At 59.1% G+C, this 10694-nt stretch overlaps 1 protein-coding gene across 1 annotated transcript in view; it reads right to left on the minus strand.

The window, feature by feature from the left end:
• Window positions 1-10694, minus strand: part of KCNK9 (potassium two pore domain channel subfamily K member 9) — an 86646-nt gene that overhangs the window by 74767 nt on the left and 1185 nt on the right. The window lies entirely within an intron of this gene.

The following is a 10694-nucleotide window of genomic DNA, read 5'->3' on the forward strand; positions in this document are numbered from 1 at the left end:
GGCAAAAAAAAAAAAAAAAAAAAAAGGAAAAACACTATAAATAGAGAAGTGGTTAAATAGATGATCATATCCATTTAGTGGATATGGAGCTGTGAAAATATATTTCCCTTAAGACTGCGGAAACACAAGGTAATGTTTGATATAAACTTAAAGAGAAAAAGACTCTGAAATGCCTAGACACCATGGGGGCCTACCAATACCTATCTCCACTCCTTCCTCACCTTCAGAACCCATTTGGCTTGAAAAGCAACATGCTACATTTTCCCAGACTTCCTTGCAGATAGAGTTGGCCATAAGACAAAGTCCTGGCCGATGACGTGTAAGCAGAAGTCCTTAGGTGGACCATACAGGCAAGCTGTTTAGAAAGGAGCAGCCTCAGCTGATACATGCCTTTGTCTTTTGTTTTTTTTCCTGCCAGGAAAGGATGCCGGAAGTGATGCTGGAGTTAGGGTAGCCATCTTGGAACCATGAGGCACCAGCCTGAGAACTAAAGCCAAGCTAAGACGGCTGAGCAGAAAGATAGAAGGAGCCTGAGTCTCTGAAGGCATCGTGGAGCCACCTGTCAGCCCATCTACCTGCCCCAGACTCCTTCATTGCTGTCTGGTCCGGTCACTGTTACCTGGGTTCTCTGCTACCGGCAGCTGAACGAAGTCCCTTACAGATCCATCCTGATGAAAGGATAAAAACAGTGAGCACAGTTGAGCAACGAGGAGAGTGGGAACATGAAAAGCTAAAGCCATTCCTGCATGTGACCACGAGACCACAGGGGAGTGGTGGGGACTTTTCTCACCTCTTTATAAAATGACCTCTGCCACGGCTCACTACTTCCCCTTTTCTGTGATGTAGGAGCTACTTTGTGAACCAACACACACTGGGCATCCACTTCATCGGCGTTCGAATCCCTCTGGCCTAAACACTTGTCCCAAATAGATGCTAGACCAATTGTGCTAACTGCCAGGGCCCCTCAGCACTCGGGGCGCGAAGAGGTCTTTATCTCCCCGGAAATGGCGCTCACACTGGGAAACCCTTCATTACGACCAGACTCAAAGGGAACATTCCCCCGCAGCCTGCAGCAGCCCTGGGCGAGGCCCTTTCCTGGGGCGCAGACGAGACTCGTGGTTAGAGCCCAGCCAGGCCAGCCCTGCGTCACGAGCAGTCATCTCCCACCAGAGTCCAAGAGAGAAAAGGTCCCGACACTGCAGGTGCAGCCCGTGGGACACCGAGCTGCCTCCAGACGTACCTGGGGCCTCGCCGCTGGGCTGGAGCAGGAACCACACCCTCCGTGCTCCCTGACACACAACAACGCTGCCTAGAGCTTCTGCGTGAGGTGGGGAAGGCAAGCGCCCTCCTACGGTTCCCCCCAACACCTCCAAGCTCACCCCACCTGCCCAGAGTGAGCGAGCTCGCCTCAGCCCCACCTGGGCTCCCACCCCCCCATCCACATGGGACTGTGCCTGAAAGCTCAACGCCAGAGTCACCTCCCTCCCGACATGTGGCTGTGAGGCCTCCTCTGGGCAGAAGGAGGGGGCAGGGAGAGGGAAGGGACCCACCTCCCAGGCACTGACCTCGCACACACACACGCCACACCGCTCGGCCCCCTCTGGCCATGATTCGGAAGGTGGCTTCTTCTCCTAGTCTGCAGAAGAGGCTCCGGGAAGGGAAGTCACCAGGCCAGGGGACATTCTGCACTTCGGGCAATATCTGGCAACGTCTAGAGACATTTTTATTTGTCACTACTGGGTGGGGGAGGGGGGTTGCCACTGGCAACCAGAGGATGATGGAGACCAGGGATGCTGCTCCGTGTCCTGCGACGCACAGGACAGTCCCCACTGCAAAGAGGTATCCAGCCCCTAATGTCAGTGGTGCATGGGGAGAACCCTGCCCCAGCCCGAGGTCACCCAGTGACCAGAGCCGGGGCCCTGCGTACAGCCCGCGCTCTCTGCAGCCCTCACGCCAGGATCCTCACTGTGGGTCACAAGCAATCAAGGTCTCCTGCCCACGGAAGTGGGGACACTGCCGGTGGGCACCACGGAAGTACCTAACGGAACCCCCAAGAGTCAGCACGTAGATCCTCACCAAGCTCCCCTGTGCACGAAGGTGTGGGAGAGGGACAGCAAGGGGGGCAGGCGTGCACACGGGGAGGGTCCAGGGAGCAGCTGTGCCCAGCCTGGACACCTCAGGGCTGCCGCTCCCAAAGTGGCTGCCGGCGCCCGGCTCTGCCCCTCACTCCCAGCAGGCCTCACCCGCCCCTGAAACCCACAGCACCCCAGATGTGTGCCACCCTGCACGCCTCCAACACATGGCCAACAGGGACCAAAGACACCACTGCCGCGAGCTTCACGTTTACTGACATTTTGGTCCCTGAGTATAACATCTTGTTCCTGACGGGCCATCGGGGGGGTCAATCATCAAACACCTTCTGGGGCCCGGTATGTGCCAGGCGCTCGGGACACTGGGATAAAAGGCCCGAGCCCAGCCCTCAAGCGCCTTTCATGTGAGCAGACCTAGCACAGTGCAGGCCCCTGCTGTCACCCACTGACCAGCGTCCAGAGGACAGACACGAGTACAGTCTAAGCATCTTGTGAGTGCACGGGGCCAGGCTGGGTGGAGGGGACAGCACAGGCAAGGTCCCAGGTGGGAACTGCCCGGCAGTGGTGTCCCAGGGGGCGTGGGGAGAGGTGGAGGGAGGTCTGGGGGCCCACAGGGCGGGAGGGGCAGGCAGGGCGCAACAGGGCGGAGGGCTGGGTGCCATGACAACACACTGAACGCCTCAGCCCCGGGCAAACGCCTGGTGATGCTGCCCGCTGGGAGCCTCTCGCCTTCCTGTACCTCACGTCTGGCAGGGCTAGTGACAGCCCAAGGCTGTTTCACAGGTGGGTGCCTCTTCCCGCCAGGTGCCGGACAGACTCACACGAGCCCGTCACTAGCGATGGCCTTGGGGACCGAGATCACACATCTAAGGCGTGGGAGTGAGAAGCTCCCCATTTGGCAAGACGGGTCCCTAACCTGCTGTCCTCCCTTAAAACCAACAGCTGAAGTTCAAAAGGCCAGGCCTCTGCCCTGCACCTGCCCAGTGGCCCCGAGGCTCATCCGAGCGGGAAGATGGCCCCAAACCACTCAGTTCAAAGTCCCCCCAGCTCGCAGGGCCGAGCGCGCACCTCGGCCGCCGGCCGGTGCCGAGTGGCCCTGGGGACTCAGTTGCCCCCTGTGGAGGCTGTGGAACAAACACATGCCCGGCGCACCCTGCAGGAGGCGTGGTGGGCCCGGCTCTGACCCGAGAAGTTGGGGTGCAGGGGTGTCGGTGGTAGAGGAAGATGGTGGCGTGGGGCTGCAGGGTGGAAGGCGGCCTCCCGGAAAGCCATATTTTCCCAACAGGCCTGGGTTGAGAAAACCTACTGCCCAGGGTTGGACCCCACGGCTCCAGAGGCCCCCGAGTCCCCCAGCCTGGCATCCCACCACGGGAGCCTCCTTCCGCTGGATGTCAGAAGCTTTTCCATCTCCGGGGTTGCTCTCTGAGTACAGAGTGGGCATGGGGCAGCCCCCCCATGGTCAGGGCCACGGCACCCAGCAGGGGCGGGGGCTGGAGACAGGCAGGGGATGGGATGTCCCCCAGGGGGGAGGGCGGGAGAGCAGGGCTGGGAAGCTGCAAACGACGACTCTCCAATTTGCCAAGAGCCGTTGGAGTGCAAGGAGGTGCGAGGCACCTGGCAACCACTGTCAACACAGCGGAGCCCCGGGGCTGTGACAGGAGGCCTTTCACGGTTGTTCTGGCACGGTTGTTCTGGCACGTTATGTTGCTGCGCGGAGCCACCAAGCTCTACGCCCCCATTTCACAGATGAGAAAAAAGCCCCAGGCTAAAGGGACGTGCCTAGGATCAGGCCTCCAGGACAGGCAGACGTGAGCGGGACTGCCGGTGATCTGCCTGCCGCCCCCGGCCCCGAGTCCCTTGGGCTCAGGCTCTGGAGGCAAGCGCGCCATGACCCGCTCCTGCAGACACGAGACCAAGGCCAGAGGTAGGGCCTGGCCCCGGCCCCCTCCGCTCTCCATACGCCCAGCCCAGCACGCCCCTTGCCACCCAAGGGCACCTGCACCCTCACGCCAGCCACAGCTCATCCACCTCTGGTCTGGCGCCATCCTTCACCTCACTGCCACCCAGGGCTCTTCCCAGGGCTGGGGACACGACGAGGGTGAGGGCAGTTCAGGGCAAGCCCACCGCACGGGGCAGCCCTGCCTTTGAGCAGCTGTTTCCCGGCCAGGCCCGTCATCGCTCAGGACCCCAGGAAGGAGCACGGTGGCGGAGGTGGCTGAGGGCTACAGCCGGTCATCAGCTGGGGACCCCCTGCTTCTCCCAGGCCCAGGGGCAGACATCTCACAGCATCCTGGCAAGCCGGGCCAATGCATTCACAGACGCTCCTAAATTTTCTCATCTTCCCTTGCTGCAAATTTTTCCATCAACCATCCCTTCTTCTCTGGGTCCACAGCACATAGCTGTTTTGCGCTCCGAGATCAACGTCAGGGCCTGGATTCGCCCCAGTCCAAGACAGAGAATAAGAGAAGTTCACATGAGCCAGAAGCTCGAAACATGTCAGTGCAGGGAGGGGGCTGCCCAGAAATGCTGGGGTACTGACTGGGAGCATGAACGAAAGTATAGTGCAGACCAGGGGAGGTGAGAAAATTCTCTGCTCTCCCTGCGGGATCAGACCCAACTTGGAGAGCACACTGTGTGCGCCAGAGCTGCTCAGAGGAGAGCGGCCAGCTTACAAAGGCGTTATCAAAAGAAACTCAGGGGCCCTGGGGCCATCTCCAAATTCCCAAGACTGTTACGGGACAGGAAGTGAACCAAGCTCTACTCAGCCCTTCTGCTGGAGAACTGTACGCCACAGGGTGGGTGCCTGCAGCTTAGAAGGGAGAGCCTCCTACAGACAGAGGTCCCAGAGTTAAGACAGGCAGAAGGGAACTCTGAACAAAATCCCTTAAGGAAATGAGCACCAGACCCCGCCCCTGCTCCCAGCCCATGGGTGGCCTGGAGGAGGATATCCCTGGGGTGGAGGGCAAGATTCTCAACCAGACGCTCACGTCCCAGATTCCACTGCCCATGGACTCTTTTTTTTTAGCTGCATCGAGTCTATGTTGCTGCGCGTGGGCTTTCTCTAGTTGCGGTGAGCAGGGGCTACTCTTCGTTGCGGTGCACGGGCTTCTCATTGCGGTGGCTTCTCTTGTTGTGGAGCACGGGCTCTAGGCGCACGGGCTTCAGTAGCTGTGGCGCGCAGGCTCAGTAGTTGTGGCTCACGGGCTCTAGAGCGCAGGCTCAGGAGTTGCGGCGCACGGGCTTAGTTGCTCCGCGGCATGTGGGATCTTCCCGGACGAGGCATCGAACCCGTATCCCCTGCATTGGTAGGCGGATTCTTAACCACGGCGCCACCGGGGAATTCCAGGGTCCTTGCCTCCTAACTCCCTCCCAGAGCACTGCCAAGACCAGGCGTTACATTCATCTCCGCCGGCATTTTCCCTGGTCCTCTGGCGCGGCTGGTGTGAAGACAGTGCGGGGCTGCTCTGTGTTCTGACTCACAGAGGCAGGTGCCCGGGGCTGCCCACCTGTCCATCCTAGCTCCCCAAGCCCATCCCACCCTGGACCACTCCACACACCTCCCACTCCAGACTCACCTGCACTCTGTGTGCTGAGTTCCCTCTCCTTTCCTGAGCCTGGGCCCCCGAGTTCCACTTTCTAAATGGAGACCCTCAGGCCGCTCCTCAGGTGACCACCATAGAGACTGGCCAGCCCTTTAAGAGAAGACCCCCCCGCCCAAGTGCACACACCCCCTTCCACGTGGAAGCCCACAGGTCAAAACTTCACACAATAACCTCAACGTTCATCTAAGCACACACACTTCATCACATGTGAAGTGATGAGCTCCCTGTCACTAGAGGCGTTCAAGAAAAGGCCGGCTGATGAGGCAGGACCGTGGGTGCTGGTAATGTTCTGTTTCTTGATCTGAGTGCTGGCTGCACGGCAGGGTTTGCTTATCGGAATCACTGGGCAATACACTTGTGACACGTGCGCTTCTCCACACGAACTTTCTACTCTCTGAAAAATTAGAAGTGACTGGGATCGGCTGACCATTTGGCAGGAAGGAGATGAGGCTGGAACAACGTGAAGATCGCCCGCCATCGAGGCGTTAACACTCACTGAGCCCTGCCAGGGATGCCGTGCACCCACCCTGACCTGCCCATGGGAGGAACTGGGTAACATCCCGCTGACGGAGGAAAGACGAACGATGCACGGAGCCAAGTGAGTGCTCCGAGCGATGAGGAGTGAGCGAATGAGTAAGTGAACGACAGCACAGAGGGAAGAATGGACGGATGCGGGGATGTGTGGAGCCTGACATACACGCGCAGGGAGGGCTGGCTGAGGGGCAGTGTGGGGGATGGACGGGTGCAGGTGCGAACGCAGGTCCACAGGGGAAGAGATGTACACGGAAGCCTGGCTCACTTCCCGCTGTGACCCCCCACCCCGGACTTAGCAGATGAAAGTCCAGGCCATCCGGAGAGAGCAGGTGAAGGCCATAGATGTCTGCACATGGGGTCTCCCGTGGTCCCCGCTGTCTCAGAGCCCTCAGCGGGGTGTCTCATACGCCTCGGGAGAGCCGTCTCTCTCAGGTCACCCCGAGTCAAGGAACCCACCCCTTTGCCTCCCCCAGGACATCTATAAATAGGCCGTGCTTGCTGGAGGGCCAGGGCCACGTCGAGCAAGGCCAGGTCCGGGCAGGCCTGGGAGGAGCTGAACACGGCACCTTGTGCTCCTGCACCCGACCAGCTGCCATACTGAAAGTCACAAGGAGACCCCAGCCCTCCCGTCCGGCCCACGGTGTGCTGGGTGGCCGGGTCCTCCACCTGGGCCTGGCTGAGCAGCTTTCCTGAAGCGTGACGGTAAAGGGAGAAGCAGAAAGACACAGATGGAACACTCCACAGGCCCATCCCTGGCTCCTGGGTGGAATCCATCTTTGGAGCCTGCGGTAAGGAGATCCCGACTGCAGAGTTCCAGGCCCTCGGCCTCAGTGGGCACTGCCTCCTCTGGGCCTCAGTTTCCCCATCTGTAAGTTGGGGCAACACCTCCTCCCGCCTCGAGGGTGACGTGAGTGCGTGTGCGTAGAAGTGGTGCTTCCCTCCTCGGTCCTTCTGGAGGTGACCACTCTGTGCGGGGCTGTGTGCGGGTCCCGCCGGTGCCGGGAGGAGACATGGTTCCTCCAGGGACAGAATAAATGGCAGCAACAATGCTGGAGCTGGGGGCGTGCGGAGCGCAGGGGGCACAGCTCGGGGGCAGGGAGCAGCAGAAGGTAAGCCGTGCCCAGCCCCTGGGCTGTCTGCCGGTGGCTCGGGAAGGGTTAACTGAGTTTAGCTGTCCCCACGCTTCACGCTGGACTGCACCCAACTGTTTGGGTTTCCAGCTCCCCTCCTGCCTCAAGGCCAGGCCTTATCTTGTCATCTAGACGGTCCCCAGAGCCCCAGAGGCAGCACAGGCCAGGCAGGGTCTGGCACGCAGCGAGTGTAAACCGTGGATCGAAACCTGCACCCCAGAGCGCGAGAAGAGGACATGGGAGACGCTTTCCACTTGGTGAGAAGTCTGTTCAAGGTCCTGCGGATGAGCGAGAAAAGGGGGCGCCCCACTGCATTCTGGGGCGGGGGACCTTGAGCAGGGAGCCCGCAGGAGCGCAGAACCTTCTGGGACTGTGCCCCACCCCCTGCCAGGGACCCACCTCCTGAGCCGGTGCCCTGGAGCAGCCACCCCGCCTTCAGCCGGGCCCAAAGGGCCTGACGTCAGTCTGTCCCTCCTCCAAACAGCAGCAAAAACAAAACGCAGGGCCCTTCCTTCCCTCCTTCCCCTGTGAGGCCCAGGTTTTAAATCTGCCTCCTAGATCCTCCAAATGAGATCTGAATTCTAAGCACAGTTTCCTCTTTAACGATCCTGAAGGTGGTAACTACTTAGAACACAGATGTTAGAGTCGAAAGAGAAGTGTCTGGAGATTCCCGCTGTTGTCAGAAGTAGTCGCTGATGGCGGGACACAATTTTGGCCTCAAGCGCCTCCTGTAGGAAGAGCCCCCGTGTGCTGGGGGTTCCTTCCCACCCAGGCCTCAGCCCTGAGCAGAGCAATTCGGAGCAGGCGCTCTACAGCCCCTGGCCGCCGGGACTCCTGACTGCCACCACTCCTACCAACAGCTCAGGAAGGCAGGTGGGAGGGTTTCCAACCAGCCTGCTAATCAGATGGGCACGGCAGGGGACGCAGAAGGAGTTTTCATCCTGAACATGATGGAGAGTTCCGAAGGCCTCGGGCTCGCCAAATTTAGAACGCAACAATACCATCTCCTGGGCAGCAGCTACAAGTGGCACAGACATGAGAAGCAGCGAGCGGGGACGGACGGCACCCAGAACTGGAGCAGCGATGGGAGCGAATCTGCCTTCTTGGAGCCAGCGGGACCTGTGCTCGCCCCTGCCTAGGACAAAGGTGCCTGGGCCTGGGCTCCCGGGAGAGCTGGCCGGCGGTCAGTGTGAGAGCCCGACAAAGCCTCTGACGAGAACGGCGGCCACAGATCCAAGGCAGAGTGGTAATTATATATGTTCTTAAAATCCCGTTCACCGAGTGCGCTACTAACTGCATCCGGGAAGCGGCGTACATTAGCAGAGGGAGTGAGGGTGGTTCCTGCCCCACCTTGGAGACCCGAGCTCAGAGTCGAAGCATGCACGCTCAAGGTTAGCTTCGAAAGAAGGACGCCCCTGCAGATGCGCCCGACTCAGGAATATCACTGTCCGATAGGAGGCGGTTCCGTGGAGGGCCTGGCTGGGGGCTGGGCTTTGGTCTAGGCCTAGGAGCTCCTTAATTTGCATTTATATTAAAATAGAAGAAAACAAACAGAATTAACTAGATAGGTGCTTGGTTTCCCGTAAATGCGAGCTCTTCAGAGCTAAACAGCTTCCTAGGGCAGAGTCAGGCTTAGCTGATGTCAAAATTCATGGATTCTCACCTACGAAGCGCACACAGCGCCGCACCAGGCGGCTGCAGGCACGAGGGATCCCACTGGCCCTTCAGAGTCACCCTGGCGGGAGGTTACAGCGTCACGCCCCTTCTACAGGTGGGGAAACAGGCTGGGGAGTCAGCACACCACCCTGCCCTTCATGGAACTCAGGTTCCAAGCCCGGTCAGCGGGCTCCAGGTTCAGCATCTTTCGACCACAGGGCAGCTGAGTCAGGACAGTCTTTTCTTCCCAGCCTTACACACACATTCCACCCTCTCCTTCCGGAAAATCAGTTGAAAACTCAACAAAAGAAGTGAGGAATAAGCCAGCACGGTCATCGGCTGCCCCTCCACACGCTCCACCTGGCCACCCCGCCTCGACCCTTCCTCTTTGGAGCCCTAACCGTTAGAGGCATATGCCCAGAACTGCCAATCAGAATCAATCAACGCGATCGAGAAGAACCTTATCAGGTAAATGGAACATCTCTAGGTTTGATTTTAACTCCAACCGTCTCTTCGATGTTGCAGTTCAACTCTTGGGACCGGCCAGAGGTCTCCCGTGCTCATTTCACTACTGGTGGCCAGCACGCTCGCAGATTTCATCTGATTTGGGTCTACAGCACTCAAGGCACTTTAGGGAACGATGAGTTCTTCCTCCCCAGGGGTGGTCAGTTTTGGAGGCATATCCCCGGCTCTCTGGCTCTCCCGCAAGCAGGCCCCTGCCCCGCAGGATGGACGCCCTGTGCATGTGTGTCACGGCCACAGCTCACACTGGAAGTGTAAAGAACAGGAACGATGGTTATGACTGGCTGGCCCTTTCAGGACCCGGAAGCACAGGGTGGGAAAGGAAGGACTTTACTGTGTTTTGGCCCCTGGGCCAAGGACGTGTGGCAAGAGGAGCAAAGCTGGTTCCACAGACAACAGAAGGACAATTTCCTTCTGAAAACATAAAAACCTACACCAATGAATTAAACATTTCAAACAAGATGACTCTCTTAAAAACTCTTTTCAACCAAGAAGGAAAGACAAGCCGTCCTGTGTTGGCGCTTCCTGTTGCATATGGCACTGAGAAATCCTGTTTTTTCGGCACGCAGAGCTTTCCAGAGAAAGAAAAATATCAAGGGGAAAATCAGAGAAGGAGGTCCAGAGAAGTCAGGCAGGAGGGACAGAGAGAAGGATGGGGAAGACGAGGCCTCTTCTCAGGGCACAGGGGCACAGAGAACTGGAGGGGAGCAAACTAGAGGTGGCCCCGAGCCAATACAGTGGCCCTGACAGGTCCACGGAGGTGGCCATGAGAGGCCGGGTGCCGTGCTGGGACAAGGTGCACGCCACAGAGACACCACCCTGCCTCCTGCGGCGTGGGGAGGGCAGCCCCAAATCCACTGGGATGAAGTGACCTGCTCTATTTCCCACAGGTCTCCAAGGGTGATGGACGCAAGTTGCCTGAACCCCTTGGCCTCAGTGGGGGTCCTGCCCTAGGTGCCCACCAGAGGCTGCTTCACGGGTAGCACCTTCGGGCTCAGACCCACAGGAATCCCCAGGGTGTACCAACTGGACTCTCTCCCTGGACCGGAGCTGAACTTCCCCGGCTTCTGGGCAATACGCACACATGCCTTACCCACCGGCACAGCCTGGGGGTGGGCTGGTCCTGCCCGCCCCCCCCCACGGGCTCTCCACTGAGCTCC

Source organism: Neophocaena asiaeorientalis, unplaced genomic scaffold, assembly GCF_003031525.2.
Source record: "Neophocaena asiaeorientalis asiaeorientalis breed wild unplaced genomic scaffold, Neophocaena_asiaeorientalis_V1.1 scaffold177, whole genome shotgun sequence".
NCBI lineage: Eukaryota > Metazoa > Chordata > Mammalia > Artiodactyla > Phocoenidae > Neophocaena > Neophocaena asiaeorientalis.